This window comes from Spermophilus citellus, assembly GCF_964194105.1.
Source record: "Spermophilus citellus genome assembly, chromosome: 14".
Taxonomy (NCBI): domain Eukaryota; kingdom Metazoa; phylum Chordata; class Mammalia; order Rodentia; family Sciuridae; genus Spermophilus; species Spermophilus citellus.
The window spans coordinates 34,861,261-34,880,274 of NC_138194.1; positions in this window are offsets into that span (position 1 = coordinate 34,861,261).

The window sequence follows — 19,014 nt, forward strand, 5'->3', positions numbered from 1 at the left end:
GTAGGCATGGTTAAGTGGTCCCTACAGCTATGTGGGGGGCTTTAGATTTCAGTCAAAAGTGACCCTCTGTTTATTTGACATGTTTGCTTCTTTATATACTCGGCTGACTGACTCTCTTAATTGTTTAGGATTAGTCATAAGTTAAATAGGACAGGGAAAATGTTATAAATAGTTTCTTACATATCCATTCAAGAAATTTAGGCTAAATTTATATATCCAATCCACTAAAAGGAGGAAGCCCATGTATTTAATTAAAATATTGCAGTTCCTTTCTCACTTAAAATAGGAGTCTAATCTGAAAATTGATTATATGAAAGTTGCTATTTTTTATCCTTATTTTGTTATTCTTTTATTTCTTGCTGTAGGTCTGAATTTGAGCCTTTAAAAGTATTCCCTTTATGTCTATGTTGAGTATTTTTTAAAAAAACATGAGTTAAAAATACGAGTCTACACATCGAAGAAACTATGCACCTCTGGGTCTTTGGAGTAAGGAGGTGATTTCTGTCAATATTGAGTTTATTTTACTGGATAGTATAATTTTGAACAGGTAGACTTCACTGCAACCAGGGAGACTTGATTATAAAACTGAAGTGATATTAAAATGTAAAATTGAGAAATATGTAGGTACCTAGAAAGAATATTTCCACACTTCAACAGAAGAGCATCATTAATTGTAGGACTTTAGGTAGCCTACATTTCTTGCAGCATGCCATACAGGTCTGGTACTGAATATGAATAGCCTTGGGTGTTTACTTGACTGCCTCCTTGAGGAGATTTGAGGATTTCTGGGTCATTTGCTCCAAAGTGGCCACCATATCAGTCTACCTGCCACAGGGCCCACATGTTCTTCCATCTGCCAAGTGCTTAGATTTTAGCATTGAAGATTTCCTGTAAAATGGAAATGTGTTATTGGGTGAGATAGTACATCAATACATACCAGCTGGTGTTATTCATCATCAAGTTATCTCCTAAGTGTGACGTGGAGAGGAGGAGAAAAGAGGAAGAAACCTAAAGAGGCAATGTCATTCTGACCCAGCTGGGGGAAAGGCCATGGAGTCTACCATGTCTGAACAGCTAGCACTGAGGAGGGAAAGAATGACACTTAGAAAAAGAAGGAGAGAGAACCAGATGGAACCAGAAGGACCAACCAAGGTTTCCATGAGCCTGTAATTTCTAACCTGACCGAGCCACTTTTAATAACTAATATTTTCAAACAGAATTTACATAACTTTGTCCAGTTTCTCAAGAAGTTTCTGCAAGTTAAGAACTCATTTTATTAATAGGAAACACCTTTAGAAATTCTGCAGCCCCCATAGTACCAAACATGAGTTTGATGTAGGTAAACTTGCATAAGCCAGCAATCCCAGGGAGGACTTGGGAAATTTTCTATGACAGGCATGAATGGCATCCCATCTAGAATGTTTCCTGAATTTCCTGCTCCTGATAACTGCTTATGCTAGAAACATCTTCCTCACTGCAGTATTAGTGATAAATGCAGGAGTAAACCATGACTTGGAACTTGCAAAAGATATCAAGAGTGAGGATGGATTCAACATGAGGAAAAGTGTCGCAGCTGGGGGACCAAATGGTTACACTCTTTGGATGCTGTACACTACATTGATACCAGTCACTGTGAGTCTTTTTAGGTCTTTTGATGAGCTCTCAAAACCTTGGTGAGTGCACTGTCTGACTATTGATATTTGGGAGCCCACATGGAGGAGGCAACAATTTGCCAGCCTGCATCAGATTAAAAGGAGCTAGGCTGTAACCTCAGGGCAATGCATTTACATAGACATCTCACTTGAGGCCTAACTCTTGGGAATGTCATTTTTCTTACTTTTCCCTTTCTTCCCTAAAAGTGGTATAATATGGCAGCAGAGAAAGGACTGATGCGCCCGTATGTTCAATCACATTGTAGCAATTTAAAGCTCGTGCCATTCAGGACATTAATTTAGTCTCATTGAATCTCATCTTGGAAATGCAGATGATTACATTAATTGCTTCATAGAGCTGTTGAGAAGATAAAATAAGGTCAGGAGTGAAATTTGACATTTATTAAAATAATGTTTGTGAGGTTCCTAGTGACATGGACAGGCTTCTAATCAGATAGCTTGGATATGTACCAGACTTTCTGGAGGGAAAAACTACAGGGTTCCTCCAGAGTGGACTAAGTTCAGGAGCACTTTCTATGGATTTTAGACATGAAGGAAGTCTTCAAAATCATCTTCTCCAGTCACCATATTTTTTAATGTTTTTTTTTTGTGTTTGCCTATGTGTATTTAGAATTTAATTTTTATCAAAGAAATGCCACTATTGTTTGTAGTTTTAAAGTCAAATGTTTATAATGAAAAGCAACTGCCTCTTACCCCATAGCACCTCAAATTTCACTCTCTAGAAGACAGCATCTTGATGAATTCAATTTTATGTATTATGTAGTAATTTCTACTCTGAGTACTTCCATTTTTCCTACCCATCTTTCCAGTATAGTCACCACTACTTTTAGTTTCTTCATGGGATAACTTTGAAACTTAAAAAAACTATGATCTTATTTTAAAATTTATCATTAGGTCATAATCCTGATTCCATGCTTTGAAAGATAGACCATTACCACCTACCTTTCCTTCCACTCTTCTTCAGCTTCTATCATTTGGATTTTTCTCTCTATGTTGTTAAAGTTGATGACATTTACATTCTATTTTATGATCATAATTGTCTCATGACATATTTGTAGGTTATATGTGAAAGCTAAAAATCAATAATCAGTGTTTACCTAAGAGTTGTTAAGTAAATGCAGTTTACTGAGAGCCGAATGAAGGATGATGACTAACTACATTGCCTCTCTTGTACAGCATTTTTTTTCTTCCATGAGTTTCTAATTGCTTTTTCTTATTCATCATAACTTTGCTCTTATCATTTTCTCATTTCAAAACTTTAAAGTTATATTAGGAATTCATCTGTGTCTCTTTTTTTTTCCAAGAACTATCCATTATTCTCTTCTGATCTATATTAATTGACTGATATATTTGTGTTTATTTATTTGTTCTCCTGGTGCTTATTTCTTTTGCTTTTCTGTATCAAATATCATGTTTCCTGGATCCTAAGGCTTCTGTTTTTTTAATATTTTTAGAGAGAGAGAGAGAGAGAGAGAGAGAGAGAGAGAGAGAGAGAGAGAGAATATATGAATCTTTTTTGTAGACGGACACAACACAATGCCTTTATTTTTATGTGGTGCTGAGACTCGACCCCGGGTCCCACCCATGCTAGGCGATCGCTCTGCTGCTGAGCCACAATCCCAGCCCTCTATTTTTTTTTTAATTTTTTTTTCTCTTTTTTTGATGAGCTGGAGCACATCCTCCAATAATTTCCTAAAAACAGGGTTGCCCCTAGGTATGTGGGGCCTCAGGTAAATAATTTTATAAGGCCTCTTTCTACATAAATAATTTGATTAAAAAAGTATACAAGGGGCTGAGGATGTAGCTCAGTGGTAGAGTGCCTGCCTAGCATGCATGAGGCCTTGGGTTTGATCCCCAATACTGAAAAAAAAATTACAAAACTCATAGGTCCATGTTGGGGTATGGTGCTCAGAGTACTGAAAAGAGATGAGGTAATAATATGTATTATTCAGGGAGTGTATGTGTAGATTCTTCATAATGTCCAAGCACCATCTCTTTGTTCTTTTATTATTCAGGGTACCTTTCTTGACTAATTTCATATATCCTATCATGAGAAAAAAGTAATGTATTTTTCCTGTGTGTGATGTGTTTGAGAGTGCTATGGCTTAGGTATGGTTTGAATGTCCCCAAAGGTCCACTGTGATTAAAAGTTTGGTCCCCAGTGTGTGCTGTTGGGACGTGGTGGTAAGTTTGGGAGGTGGGCCTAGTGAGAGGTCCTTAGGCCACTAGAGATGTGAAGTATTTCTTGTATGACCCCTTTGGAAGTTCTAGTGATAGGTTTGTTATAAAAGGAGAAATCCTGGCTTTGCTTATTCTCTTTTGGAGATGTGACTGCTTGTTCCTACACACACTCCTGCTATGATGTTCCCAATCTCAAACTTTAAATCTCCCAAACTGTGAGCCAAATAAACCTTTTCTCTTTATAAGTTAGTTTCATTACTACAATGAAAGACTGACTAATATAGAGAGCCACATAAGATCTCCATGTCAATGCCAATGTGACAGCTCAGTCTCACATGATCCTGTGAAAGACATTCAGAATTGGGTAGCAGGAGGAATCTGCTTGTTAGAAACCCTCCTGGAACCAGGACCTGGTCAAAGACCTGAAGACAACCATGTGGCATGAACTCCTGGGGACATTTGGTCAACCTCATGTGCAGGGTTGGTCTTCTCCAGCCTAATGGGGCTAATGATGAGGGATCTAATGCTGATTGAAGTTCTTAGCTTTTACAAGTATCTTTCTGATTTCTCTCTTTCTTGCTAAAGCTTCCGAGTAGTTTCTCTTTATTTCTGATGTACTAAAATTTTACAATGAAGGTCTAGAGGTGTATGCCTACACACGTTGATACACATTTGTAAATTTGTTAACTCATTGCCTTGGTCGCTTAGTTGTCTTCTTAATTTGGAGAGTTATGTCCTTTGACATGTACTTTGTTGATAATAATAACATTTTACTACTTTTTCTGAAATATTTGTGAGTTTTTAAAAGTTAAATTGTGTCCCTAAGTTATTTCTGTTCCTTCCAGAGTTACATATTTACCTTGGGTTCTCTCTTTCGTGTTGTAGATTCTCCTCAAAATCTGGGTTCTTTGATTGTTCCAATATACATAAGGACCAGACAATTAGCTGATCTAAAGGTATGTGTATGGGTATGTGTTTGTGCATGGGGTTGGGGATGAGGGATTGGGATGGTGGTACTTGTAGCCTGGCATTTCCTTTTAATGTGACATAGGAGAGTGGGCAACAATTCTGGGGAACCATATTTGCCAGACTTGAAGTTTTCTCGTGCAGTCACTCTATTTCTTTGGAAAAATATCCTCTTATTACTTGTATCATAGGCGTATATATTAGTTTACTTGACTGTCAAAATAAAATATTACAGACTTGGTGGCTTAAATAACAGAAAATTATTTTCTCACATTTCTGGAGGCTGAAAGTCAAAGATCAAGTTAACAGCAGGGTTTGTTTCTTCTGGGTCTCTCTCCTTGGCTTAGAGATGGCCATCCCATACCCTTGCTATGTCCTCACATGGTCTTTTCTTAGTGTACGTGTATCTCTTGTGTCTTTGTATGTCCTACTCTCTCCTTATGGTGAAGATACGTGGAATATTGGATTAAGGCCAATTATAATGGCTTCATTTTAACTTAATAACCTCTTTAAAGGCCTTTTATCTCTGAGTAGAGTCTCATTCTGAGGTGCTGGGCTTAAGCCTTCAGCATATGAATTTTAAGAAGACAATTTCAGCCCATAACAGATATATGGATATCTGTCAGTCTGCAAATAGGAGAGGGTCTGAAAGTGGGAGATCACTGATAAAGCTAGAATGAGATCTTTACTTTCATATTATTGACATTTTGAGCTTCATAATGCTTGAAGGGCAGTCCTGTGCATTGTAGGAAGTTTGCAGCAGCCCTGGCTTCTAACCTTCATGTTTTAGACACATCTTCCCAGCTGTGATAGCCAAAGATATATCCCCTGAGGGTGTAGCAAAATTGCTCCCAGTGGAGAGTCAGTCCATGGCTTTCTTTAATCCTTTATTATAACTGGTGTTCCAGAATCTCAAGTCTTTCCAGGGTTTAATATGCCTGTGTTTCTTTCCTTGTTACTAAGGCCTATGGTTTCTTAAAACCTGTTTGATTAGTTACCACCACATCCTGTGTCTTCCATTGCCTAGAAATTTATTGATGTCTTGCATCCACAATGGGTTTTCATGGTTACTTTAACCTTTTTTTCTTTTGTCTGTGCATTTCTGTGTGGTTGGTATACACAAGCATGTGTACTGGATGCACTAAAATTTAGTTTTCTCAAAAAGGAATAAAGAGAAATATACTGGATTAATCTACGAAGTGTTTCCTCTAAGTACAGCACACATACATCCACTTTTTCTGATTTCCATCCTTTGTGCCCACAGAGCACTGTGAGGTTTCTTCTAACACCTTGACAATGGGGATTTGACCCCAAGCACTCTCATCCCATTTGGGCTGACAGCACTGGCAGCCTGCTGCCTGGAGGGCTCCTGCTGCCCATCAAAGATAGCTCTGAGGAGGTTTCAAAATATATATGCATGTCAAGTTAGTAAGAGAGAGTTGCATTTTTTGAAAATGTTCTCCTGTTCACTGGTCCCTGTTCACTGTCTCCATTTCTATTCTCAACCCAATGCTAGATGGCGTTCCTCAAATCCATTAAAACTAGACTGGCAAGGGTCACTGTGCTGATTATAAAGCTAGTTGGTCAAACTCAAACCACCTTTCTAGCCTGTGCTGTGGGATCCTGGGACCAGGAGTTTACATGCTGTTTCTCCATTATCACCTGGTTTCCACTGGGTTTTGCTATTAGAAGAACTTCAGAGAAACTGGAAAGAAAGGGGAGGTGAAAAGGGGTTTCTGTGTCTTGTTGGCTTCCTGTTCATGTTAGCATGACTAACATCAATTCTGTACTTCACCACCAATGTTATGCTTCTACCAGTACCCCAGAACTACCCTCATGCCCCCCTTCTCAGAGCTCCTGCTCAGCTGGGCACACCTTCCAAGCTTGAGAGGCATCAGCTCCAGTGGAGAAAGTTTCCATCCCCTGAACCCAACTTCTTGAGGCCTCTTCTCTGAGTTCCACAGGTATCAGAATCCTCTTGGAAGCATCCTACCCTAGAGACTGGAGCCCAACTCCATGGGGGCCTTTCCTCTGAGGGTCTGGGTTCAGGTAACTCCAGTGTTTTCCCTTTGTTCCCCTGGCACTAGAGGAGGTGGTTGCTTCCTTGGTGCTTTCTTAATGTTCCCTTTTCCTTTTTCAGTCCTCTAATTCTCTGTTAAAATAACGAATGCAGTTTTTGTTGTTGTTGTTAACTGGACCCGGACAGAGCCACCAAGAGTTACCATGTTGTTAAATTCATTAGCTGTCATCTGTTAATCCTTATATCATAACATTTTTTGTGTAGCATTTTGCTTTTCTTATCACTCTCCCATGGCTTCATTCGTTCTCAGTTTTCCTTCTAGTTCCTGAACTACCCCTGCTCATTATCCCCAATGATGACCTTTTTCTCCAGCCACCCCTTAAATCCAGGCTTTCCCCAGCCTCCCTCCCTCCCTTGTCCTCCTCTCCTCTAATCTGATACTGCCCAGATCCTTCAGAGCCATGGCTTCAATTGCTTGCTAAGAATTCCAGCTTTCTATCCTTTCCAGACTGATCTCTGGAACCCACATTCCCCCGCCCCCCATACAGCTACAGCTTTGATAATACCACACTTCACTCCAAGTATTTTCCAGGTAAATCTTATCATCCTCCCACTTCAAACTGTTCTCCTCCTGCATTCACTATCTGCCTCATCACCAAAGACAAAGTAATGAATTAGACAGTCTTCTCTGCCTCATTTCCTATCTTTTCTAGTTCTTAATATTTCTTGGAGTGCTGGCTTCTGTCTCCACCCTTTGCTATTTTTCAGATAATGAGAACTAACACAAAGCACTTAACTGTGCTCTAGAAGCCATGCTAAAGGCTTTACAAACATTTATGACAATAACTATGAGGTAGGTCCTATTCTTTCATTTCATAGTTGAAGAAATGGAAACTCAGGGAAGTTACATGACCTGCTCAGTTTCATACCTAATGACTCACAGATCTGAGATTTGGATCTGGGAAGGCAGGCTGTTAATCCTGCTGTTTAGTAGCTCCTCAAGCACCTTGGGCTGACCCTAGCTTGCCTGAATTGTTTTGAAGATTTCTGACAGGTGTATCTGTTTTATCATCTCCAGCATTGTGCCTGGCACACAGTAGGTACCCAAAAGGGTTTACTGTCAGCATCACTTTTTTTTTTGAGAAAAAGGAAAAGGAAGGTTTATTACTTTGCTAGGAAAAGTAGAAACACAGAGACTCCTGTCCCCAAAGCTATAGTTCTGCCCATCTGCAGGAACAAGGGGCTTTTAAAGAGGTGACTCAAAGGCTACATCCCATGTGTTCTCTGTCTGGAGTTGTAATTCGCTTGTTAATTTGGGAGATAGTCCTCTCTGAGATCTTCTGGTACCATCCCCAAAGTCTGGATTACTTCGTTCCTATGGTGGGTGTGTAGTCAGGGACAGATAACTCTGCCTAGGATGAGGAAGAAAAGTAATCCTGTTTCCCCTGAGATTAGGGACGGGGAGAGATTAGGGAGGAGCAGAAAGAGGAAGAGAAAGAAACATGTCCATTTTAAAAATCAGTTGCAGTCTCTATTTGCGTATAATTGAAATGCATTCTGTTGTTATGTAGAACAAAAAAAAATCAGTTGCAGTGGCAGAGTAGCAAGGGTTATATTCAAAGCATAAAGTGGACCAGTTACATTTCCCCACTGTCCATTTTTACATTCCATTTCTATTAAAAAATGGGTGATGACATCTCCAAACTGCTTCCTGCTTGAAAGGGGGCAAAATTGGGGGAAATAACCCAAAGTCCTTGTTCTCTATCAGGTGGGCCATGGACAGTTAAGGGCATTCATCATCAGAGCTGTCCAGAGGTCCAATTATAGGCATCATTTTACTTGCTGATAGGTAGACAGATGTGAGCAGTGGGAATGTTTGGTTAAGGGGTAATTCTATAAACTGGGCCCACCATGCTAACCCCGACAGGCTTTCTTTTAAAAAGCCCTGCCTGGCTTAAGTCAATAGGATACCCTACATTCCTCAGCAAATAACATGTTATCTGTAGCATAAATGCAGGCCAGAAGAAAGGCAATAAGAACACGAGTCATCCTGAAGCTGGACCTTTGGGACCTTTACACAGACAAAATTCCAGAATTCAGGGAGAAATGATAGTTAGAATGGTCAGTGTGAGACAAAGTGACCTCGAGTTTCTCTGGATCTTTACCATACATGATGGGGACTTGAAAGTCTGATGCAATCCTGCAGCTAGTCAAAAGTCAAGAGGTGAGGGGCTGGGGCTGTAGCTCAGCGGTAGAGTCCTCCGCCTGGAACATGTGAGGTGCTGGGTTCGATCCTCAGCACTACATAAAAATAAATAAATGAAATAAAGATATTATGTCCAACTAAAAAATATGTATTAAAAAAAAAGTCAAGAGGTGAATCTGGGCAGGACTCTCCCAAAACTCCAAAAATCTGGAGGGCAGGAGGGGGATGCTGTCCTTCTCCTCTTTAAAGATACACATTCTCATTCTTGAGTATCCCCCTTACCCCTTTTCTTATGCCTTCTAATAAACTCATGTCCACCACTCTGAGCAACATGTCTAAAATCTTACCAATGTGATCATAAGAACCAGTAACCAGGACCACAAGGGCTACCTTGACTCTGTAGCAGGCCCTTACTCTGTGACATTATCTATCTAATAGTCCAATCAGTTTGAATGTGTTTCTAAAATACAAATCTTGCCTTGTTATTTCCCTGCTTAAAGCCTCCCACTGAAACAGAACCTTGTTCTGCATTTCTATTCGATCAGAGCTACACTGCACCAACCTCTCTAGCTTTACCTCTGAGGATTTTCCTCTTTGCAGATCTTCATATGCTACAGGAAACCAGTTAGAGTTCCTGAAATACCAAGCATATTCTCACAGCTTTTCATCTTTCCATCTGAGGCGCCCTCTCTGGAATGACCATCCATCTCCTGCTCTTGTCAACTCCCGTTCTTCCAGTCTTATCTTGGGCATTATCTCCACTGTGGTGCTCTGCTCAAATCCTTGCTCCTTTTCTCTGTCAAAGGTATTCTTCCTTCTCTGTGCCCACATGCAGAATGATTACCCACATACAGAATGATTACCCACATACTGAAAGTTTTCCTTTCTGAGCAGTGAATACCTAAGGATCTGCAAGGATTTTTACCTGTTCATTTTTATCTCTTGCTTCTAGTACAGGTCTGGGAAATGATAAATGTTTAGTAAATATTTTGGAAATGAGTAATAATTGTTTTCAGTACTCTCTGGCCTGCTATAGTTCAGCGTTCAGCCTGCATTTGGGGTCTTTCTCTGGGCAGAGGCATGTCAGCTGAAGGACACATCCCAGAGAACAGGAACCCAATAGAATTCACCAGAGAGAATTGCCTGAATGTGGCAAGTTAATATCAGCTATCTGGCAGACCCTAGAGTAACATAAGAAAACTTGGGCAAATAGTATGACCTGAACTTGGCTTTTAGGATTCTATCAAATAGTGGAGAAACAAGAATCAAATCTTCCAGCAAAGACAGAATACTAATTAGCTCCCTATGTCTTATCTCATGTTGTAAGAAAAAGGAATCATGCAAATGTTGTATAATTGTTTGTCTTCATTATGTGAGCTTGTTCCTCACTTTATTATGCACAGAATTTGCAAGCTGCTTTCTCTTTTCCTCCCATTTCAAACAGCTGATTTGAAATTTCAGCAAAGGTACATGTTAATTAGTGGGTTTCTATATTGCAAATATTAATTTAGAAACTGGTGCAAGGTATAAACATCAATCTACAACACCCATTATGGAATGAGAAACTGCAAATCTTTTCAAGGCCCAGAGATTTGGGGAGGTTGGATTCTATTCTGAGATTCTGTAAAAGCACATTTGTTAGTAGAGGGTAACTACTGCTCTTGGGAATGGCTGCTGAGAATGAACAAAATTGGAAACTCAGTATGGTTTATACAGAAGAGGTGTGAGAATTAAAATGAAAGAGGAAACACCAGTAGTGAACAGCAGAATGATATAGGCAGTGCTTGGATGAGTTTCCAGAGTTTTTCCTACAAAGCCCAACTGTTTGAGTCTTCTCTTGAACAACAATGAGCACAAACAGGGGGCATTCTTCATTGCCACACCTTGTGGTTAATGCTGAGGAAAAAAGATATCCTGGAAGCAGGGTGTACATACAGGGCCTGCTCCTTCAACACTATGGAACTGCCTCATCCCTCCCCTGCCCCTCTGGGAATCCTGAGTGAGGAGGAGAGAGACAGAGAAGAAGAGTCCCAGCACCCTCCATATATTAGCTGGGAGACGCCAGACAACTCACCTACCTGTTCTAAGTATCTGCTTCTTCACCTGTGTAATGAGGACAATAATTCCTACTTTCTAGCAGCCATCCAGGGTAGGGGACTAGAGACAAGGAAGTTAAGTTTTTAGAAGAAACATAAGCAAGGGACACTATTATTGTACTTTCCTTGACCCAAAGTGAGGGAGCTACAGTATTCAAAATTCTCAGCAGAAAAGTCAGTCTCTAGTTCCTGAGAACTGCTCAACCCTTTAAATTCCCCACAGAAGATTTCTGATAAAACTCCAGCAGAGAAAAATATGGTTGGTATTTTGTATTTCATCAAAACCCCAAACACCAATTTGTTTATTCTTGGTCTTATTCTTGGTTCTCAGTCCAGTTCTTTGCCCAAAGAACGTTCTCAATGTTGGAGAGAGTTAATGTGGTTTTAGGGGGCTCTGACACTGTTCTGGGGATGCTATTGAGATTAGGGTAACACAAGGATCATGCTTTGAGCCATCCCCTTCTTGGTACCCTCAACCCTGTGTTGACTCATCTCTCCACTCTTGCTCTGCACAGGGGTCAGCTTGTGTGTGCAGAAAGGCACCAGGTTCCATCATCAGAAATTGCCCCAGTAATTAGACACAGAAATAGGAGCAGGAGAGAGATGACAGCCCTTAGAGAAACCCAAATCATCCACCTTCAGATGGTTTGGTGAAAAGTCTTCCCTTTCTCTTCTTCTCCACAGAAAAGCCCTATGAAAACTTTGTGGACTCAGGGAGATGACTTTTAATAAAGTACTCAGTTCTAAAATAAATACATTTGTGCCTTTTCTAAATCAAGACCAGTGGAGTGATGTACTGTTTATAAGTGCTTGAGAAATGTAAATATTAATAAACTAAGGGGGTGGCTGAAGAGCTATAGAAGAAACGATCTCGGAGTATCTGGTGGAACAGGATGAACATGAAATTATCAATAAAATTAAGTCTAGAAGAAGCCCACTAGTCTGGGAGCTGCCGTCTTGGGAAGACAAAGACCACTGTTCCACTTCTTCCCTCCAGTTGGAGAAAGGGAGGATCCTCCACATATTGATTCAGGGAGACAGACAAGGTGAGTAAAAGAGGAATTTTAAAATATATGATGAATGATTATTTTTCATTACTTTGACATTAGAGCTGAAACTAAAAATGGCTTGGTCATAAGGTTGCTCAGCATCAATTAAGCTGTGAATTAAAAAAATATATATTACCCAGATTGATGTGAATGGTCATCCATGTCAAATTTGGAGAATCTGACAAGTTCATTACAGATTTGTGGGACAACAGAAGCTCCTACCAGGAAGACTTTGGATTTCTGGAAAAGACTTTGGATTTCTTGCATTTTATTTCCACCTAGCAATGCATTACCAAATGGTATTAGATCACCAAGCATTTTAATCATTGTTTTTAGTCCCTCAAGATGAAAATTCCCCTTTGAATGTATGTACTTTCAGTTAGGTCAATATATGATTAGGCTGAGAATAGATATTTCAACATGGAAATAGCCCTTAGGGGAGCAGGCATTTATTAAATAGAGAAATTTAGTCAAAAATAGTCAAGTGGATAAGTCCCAAGTGAAAATGACATAATTTATAAGTTTAAAATATATCTTTATTTGAACAGGTATGGAGGAATGGAGGAAACTGAAATACTTGCTGTGTATGTGAAAGCAGTTGATCAGAAACAGCTTTGTAGAATATTATCTCAACTATGTGTTATTCAGGGGGAAAAAGAACTACAGAAACAGAAAAGGGATTAGAGATTGTCAGGAGCTAGGGCAGGGAGGATTGAATAGGTGGAACATGGGGAAATTTTAGGGCAGTGGAAACTATTCTGTATGATACTGTAATGGTGGGTACACGATATTATGCATTTGTCAAAACTCATAGAATGTACATCACCATGAGTGAACCCTAATGTAAACTATGGACTTCAATGAATAATAATACATCAGTATTGGCTCACCAGTTGTAACAAATATACCACACCAATGCAAGATGCTAATAATAGGGGAAAACTCAAGGCAGGTGTGGTAGTAAGGAGGCCAAGAAAGAGTATATGGGAACTCTGTCCTTTCTGCTCAATTTTTCTGAAAACTTAATACTCCTCCTAAAAAATAAAGTTTATTAATTAAAATATTTAACCAGCTGGGTGGTTGAAATGACTCTGATATTAAAAGGAAAAAACCTTAGCAATTATATTTTTTAAAATTTTATTATTAAACATTTATTAAGCCTAACAAGTACAGCACAGAGTGCTAGGATTTGAAGCCCTAATATTAAATAGATTGCCACCTTCAACAGTAACAACAACTACATTATTGCCCAGACAACCACTGGGACCTGAATATACTGGGACCTGAACTCACTATCCCATTGAATCACATAGCCTTAAAAGGAACAAATAAGAAGATTTACATTTTATATTGATTTGACAAATAAAGAAATAAGTTTATAAAATTTAAATAACTTATTAAAGACCACCCAGCTAGGACATAATAGAGTGTGACTTGTATTGTGGTAGTCAATAACTGCCATACTCAGAAATTGATGCATCCCCCAGGAAATGGTTACAAAGCTATTATTGAAGAGTTTTTGACCTTTCTTCAAGTAAAGATATTAGAATGAATTATATTACAAATAAGAATCAGATATGCTGTTTGTTTTAGTTGGTTCAGCTGCTAACAGAACACCACAGACTGGGAGGCTTAAAGAATAAACATTTATTTCTTACCGTTTTGGAGGCTAGGAAGCCCAAGATCAAGGTGATGGTGGATCCAATGTCTGGAGAGGGCCTTCCTCCTGGCTTGCAAATGGCTGTGTACTCAACTGTTTCCTCATATGGGAAGGGGAGATTTCATGGCATATGTTTCTTCTTATGAGGACAGTAATTCAACTAATGGGGTCTCTACCTTCATAACCTAATTATCTTTCAGAGGCCCCATTTCCAAACCTTATTACATGGGATTTAGGCTTCAACATAGGAATCTGGGGGTGAGGGGGACACAAATATTCAGTATGTAGCACTATTCTTCTTCAAAGACTGAATAACACTTTTTTACAAAAGAAATCTATCAGGTTATATAATTATATTTCTCTATTCAAATTAAAAAAAAATCCCATTATTGCAATTATTGTTGTTTCCGGGAAGATGAAAGTACATTAGCACATGGCAGAACCTTACAGCTATTAAGAATTAAAGTACAAAGAAAACAAGTTGGAAAATGAGGTGCGGCTCCAATAGGTATCTATATTTAACTTTATATGAATAGGAACATTTATATGCTGCTTCAGGCCATTAAGTCTTTTCTATTATCCTGGGAACATTATTGCTGAGATCACTCCTAAAATTTATGCAAAAGAGAAGAGTGAATGTGGCAAATTAGATCTTTCTAGACATAGGTTTCTTATAAGTACCCTTCAAAGTTTTCATTGGCTACCACAGTTATGAGACCACCTAGAATTGAGGTGGCCTTTCTGCTAAATTAGGACACACAACATCAGTCTCATAGCAACCAATATTTACCATGAGTGATATGTACATTAACAGCCAAGAATACAATAAGTGAGAGAAGAAGTACAATCAAGCTAGGAGGTAGGCCAACAAGCACACACACGTGAAAATAATTAGCTTCCGTGATGGAGGCTAACGTCATATGTCCTACTGGTAGATAACAGAAGCCTTGGAGAAGAAAAGATGTTACAAAGTTCATAAGAGGTCTGAACCCACAACTGGTAACAGCATCTTAGAACCCCACAGATCCTGGATGTTGGCTGCCCATAGTTTCTGTCCACCCCTGAAGCCCTCATCACCTATTCCCTCTAGAATAACCAAATTTCCTTTCCAAATTTCTGAAAAGCCCAACTTCACCCATTGTTATGAGTTTTGTCTGGGACGTTTCTGCCTTTTCACACTCGAAGTAGATCCTACTTTGCAAGGCAGGTTCATAGATTTCCACTAGGCTAAATTACTATAGAGACTAACTCCATCCCCTGACCAGGAAGTGTGCAGTCTTGACCATTTCATGGGTGATGAACAGCTCCTCAGCAGCTCTTTGCTGTAGGGCAACCCATCCCAGGGCAGGTAATACTCAAAAGTCTGAAAATAGATAGATCTCCATACCCTGAGACCCTCTTTTCAAGGGCAAAAACTGCCATCTTTTATTTTCTTGCAGAAGTTGTAAAATATTTCTTGTAACTCTAATCATGGACATAAATATTGGATGTCAAAGAAGGAAAATCCAGCTGGACTCTTCATAAAAAGCCCTTGCCTTATTACGTTCCTAAGTAGTCCCACTATAAATAGGCTCTGTGGTCATATAAACCTGGGAATTCTGAATACTTTTCTTCATACTACAGAATTCTTTACACTACAGAATAAAAATGTAAAAACACTAAAAACTTCTGCAGTTAAAAACTGTGTTTAATTTTTCTTAAACTCTCCCACTTTCCCCTTTGTAACACTAGTAGCATTCCTAGGAGCCTTCTTTGGAATCTTTCTTCGGAGTCAAATATTGTTCATGAATAAAATGTCTATTCAGGATGCTTGGTTGATGGATTTCTTTCTTATGACTATTGTAAGATGATTAGTTTCTGCAAATTGCCCTTCATAACAGAAAGTTCACACACATCTTCTCACTGCCTCCCATCTATTATCTAGAGCCCAAAACAGAAAATTCGATGTATTATGATGTAAATAGAAAGGTCAGTCATGTCTATCAAGACCAGAGCTCGTTAGGGAAGCAGAAACGTGCCCCCTTTCCAATGCTCTGAGTCATCTCCCCAAAGTTGATTATTTCTTAACTTTTGGAAAAAATAGAGGGATGGGTAAAAAAGTCCTTGCAATCTTGTGACAACTTCTAGGTGTTGAGAGAATAATTGATTGATGGGGACTGAAAGGAAGCCCTGTCCTAACCCAAAGCTGGACAGTGTTTTGCTTCTCCACAGGTAGACTGTCCTAGACTCTTTGGACCCCTTCTTGCCTTCTGTAGTTCACATCAACCCTGGACATGTGATATCCATTCTATAGGAGTCAAATCCTAATAACTCCAAGACTATAACTCATTTTTTCCGCCTCCATGATCCTCCAATCTGCTCTTGACACTGTATTCAGAGGGGTCTTCCAAAATACTTCCCTCTGAGATCCCATTAAAAAGATGGCATAAATTCCCAATAATGAACTGGATAAGAACCATAAGCAGGTGAGCGTGTTTTTTTTTTTTAAAGAACTTCTGAAGATCAGAAAAGATGACGTAGTGTCTGAAGAAGCAAAACAGAGGCAGCAGCTATAAAATATCTACAAAAGTGTGGCCAAGAGGAGAGCAGAGGATGACATGGTTACCGAGAATAAAGGTAGAGGAAGCTGATGTAGAAGGAATGCAAAATGAGCTGGTAGAAGAGGAAGAGGCCCACCCAGAACACAGGAGGGCTCAGGACTTAGAAACTCCAAGTATCACTAAAGGCAGAAATGAGAAAAGAGATCAAAAACAGGGGAGATACTTGAGAGTCTGTATGGGAGATTCAGTCTCTTCACCAAATTTTCCCATCCCATGTGAAGACTACCAGGCATTTGAATGTCTACCTGTTAAGCAAACAGCAAATAAATAAACGTTTGCAAAATATATCTTTATAGACTGACTTTTGTCTCTCCCAAATTCACACGTTGCAGTTCCAACTCCTAGTATCTTAGAACGAATTGTATTTGGAGATAGAACTTTTAAAGACGCAATTAAGATAAAATGAGGGTGGGGGGTGGGATTGTGGATCTAAAGAAGTACTAAAGAATGTACTTCTGACATAAAAGAACAGAGAAAGAAATGTGTCTACTGGGAAAGATGTGGGTTGTTAATAGGGGATCATGATTAGGAAAACATTGGATAATGACCAGCAATAAGGAGTGAATAGAAGTTTTGGTATACCTCCTTGTTGGAATATCATGGATATTTCAAGTATAGATGCCATTCAGATACAAGAAAATATTTTAGGTATAATTTTAAATGGGAAAAGAAAAGATTATAAAATTTTAGTTTCAAAATATTATTTCATTGTTATGAGTGATTTTTCTATATCTCATTCATTCAACATATTTCCCATATTTCATTCATCAAACAGGTTTATTGAGTATCCACCATGTTTTGAGCAGGAGAAATGGATATGAAAATTTATGAAGAAAATCACAACCCTGCCACACAGTTACGGTCCATCAAGAAAGAGACATTTGTAATTATAATAAAATGGGAGATTTATAATTGAGGACATTCACAGCATTAGGAAAACATAAAGCACAGGTAATAAAACTAATCTAATCTGAGAAACAATCCCTCAATAAATTACTTTTTAATTAATCAATAAATGTATGTTGACAGATAAAAATTGTATATGTGTTTGGTATGCAAAGTGTTGATACACACACACATACACACACACATATTTTGAATGGCTAAATCAAGATAATTAACATTCCAATACCTCATATACATTTTTCTGTGATGAGAACATTTAAAATCTACTCCCTTTCATTTTTAAGTTTTTAAATCAGAGGGTTTGTTGTTGTTGTTAAACAGTGACTCACAATTAAGAACTCGGCATTACCTTAATTACATAAAATATATGAGCTCAAGAAAAATACTCAAGGGAAACAACAAAATATTAAATGTGATTTTACTTAGATTGTGGTTTTTCTGAGAAACTTTGCATTCTTTATACCTTTAGAACTATTTTAAGTTTTCTGTAAGGAGGAGAAGAGACTAATAAAAGTGACAGTATTGTTACTGGGAAAGCAGTAAGATATTGCTGCTATTTGAAAGCCTTTTCCCAGCTCTCTTGTGGAAGCAGAATTTAGTTGCTGATCTATCTAAAACATAGTTACAGACAATTACTGGACCACCTGTTCATGCAAAGCATTTTGAATTCTGTCACTGGAGATAGAAGACTAATGTCCATGAATGTTTCAGTTAGCAAACTTGGAGACTGTGCTTGTTTGCCTTGAGTTTTGCTAATAGTGCAAGGAGATTTCAGGTGAATATGCCAAATAGTTATCTATTATTTCTGCCATTTTCTTTAATTGAACTATATATCCTGTGTTATCCAACTGTCTTAAATTATGCTGTTATTTTAAAAATATTATTTTAAACAGCAAGTAATTCTTGATTTTGTGCCCATGTTTCTTATATTGTGTTTCTAGATTCCAAAAACTTAAATCGGTTCTCCAGTAACTCCTTTCAGGAAAGTATTCCTATATATAAGATGGGATCTGCCAGTGGTAATTTTTATGGACTTGGATATGTAGTTTACAGTACATATAAGTTCTCTGTTATGCTATTTCTCCAATCACATATCCATTATCATAATTTTGAGAATTCACCATCTTATATTTTATTAAAATATCACTTTTTTTCCAAAGCTCATCTAAGGTAGAAAAATAAAATGAATGCTTTTTAAAATTGGCAATGTACTTAAAAACCTCATGTCATAATTACAAGATTCAGCTGAAGACTGAATTTTAATGTATGCATACAGAGGTTTAAAATCAACTGTCAGGGACATCAGCATGCTGGAGGGATCTCTGCATTCTCATGCAGAGATTTACCAATATAAAGGAAAGTCTAAGAAAAGGTCTCCCAAGGACTGGTGTGTGAATATACTGCTTTATCTAAATTATTCTTCTCATCTCAACTTGTTCATGTGCCTTTGTTGAAAAAGGAAGTCCAAAGGGTATTGTTTTATTATGTAAGTAATATGGACTGGTAGTCAGTAGAACTGGATTTTAATTCTGACTTTACTAGTAAGTGGCTGGGGGACTGTAGGTAAGCCACTTAACCTTTTTAAGTTCTCATTTAAGCCAGGGGATCTCTTCAAGTCATGTGAGAAAATTTAACTTTTGAATAAATTGTGGTGCTT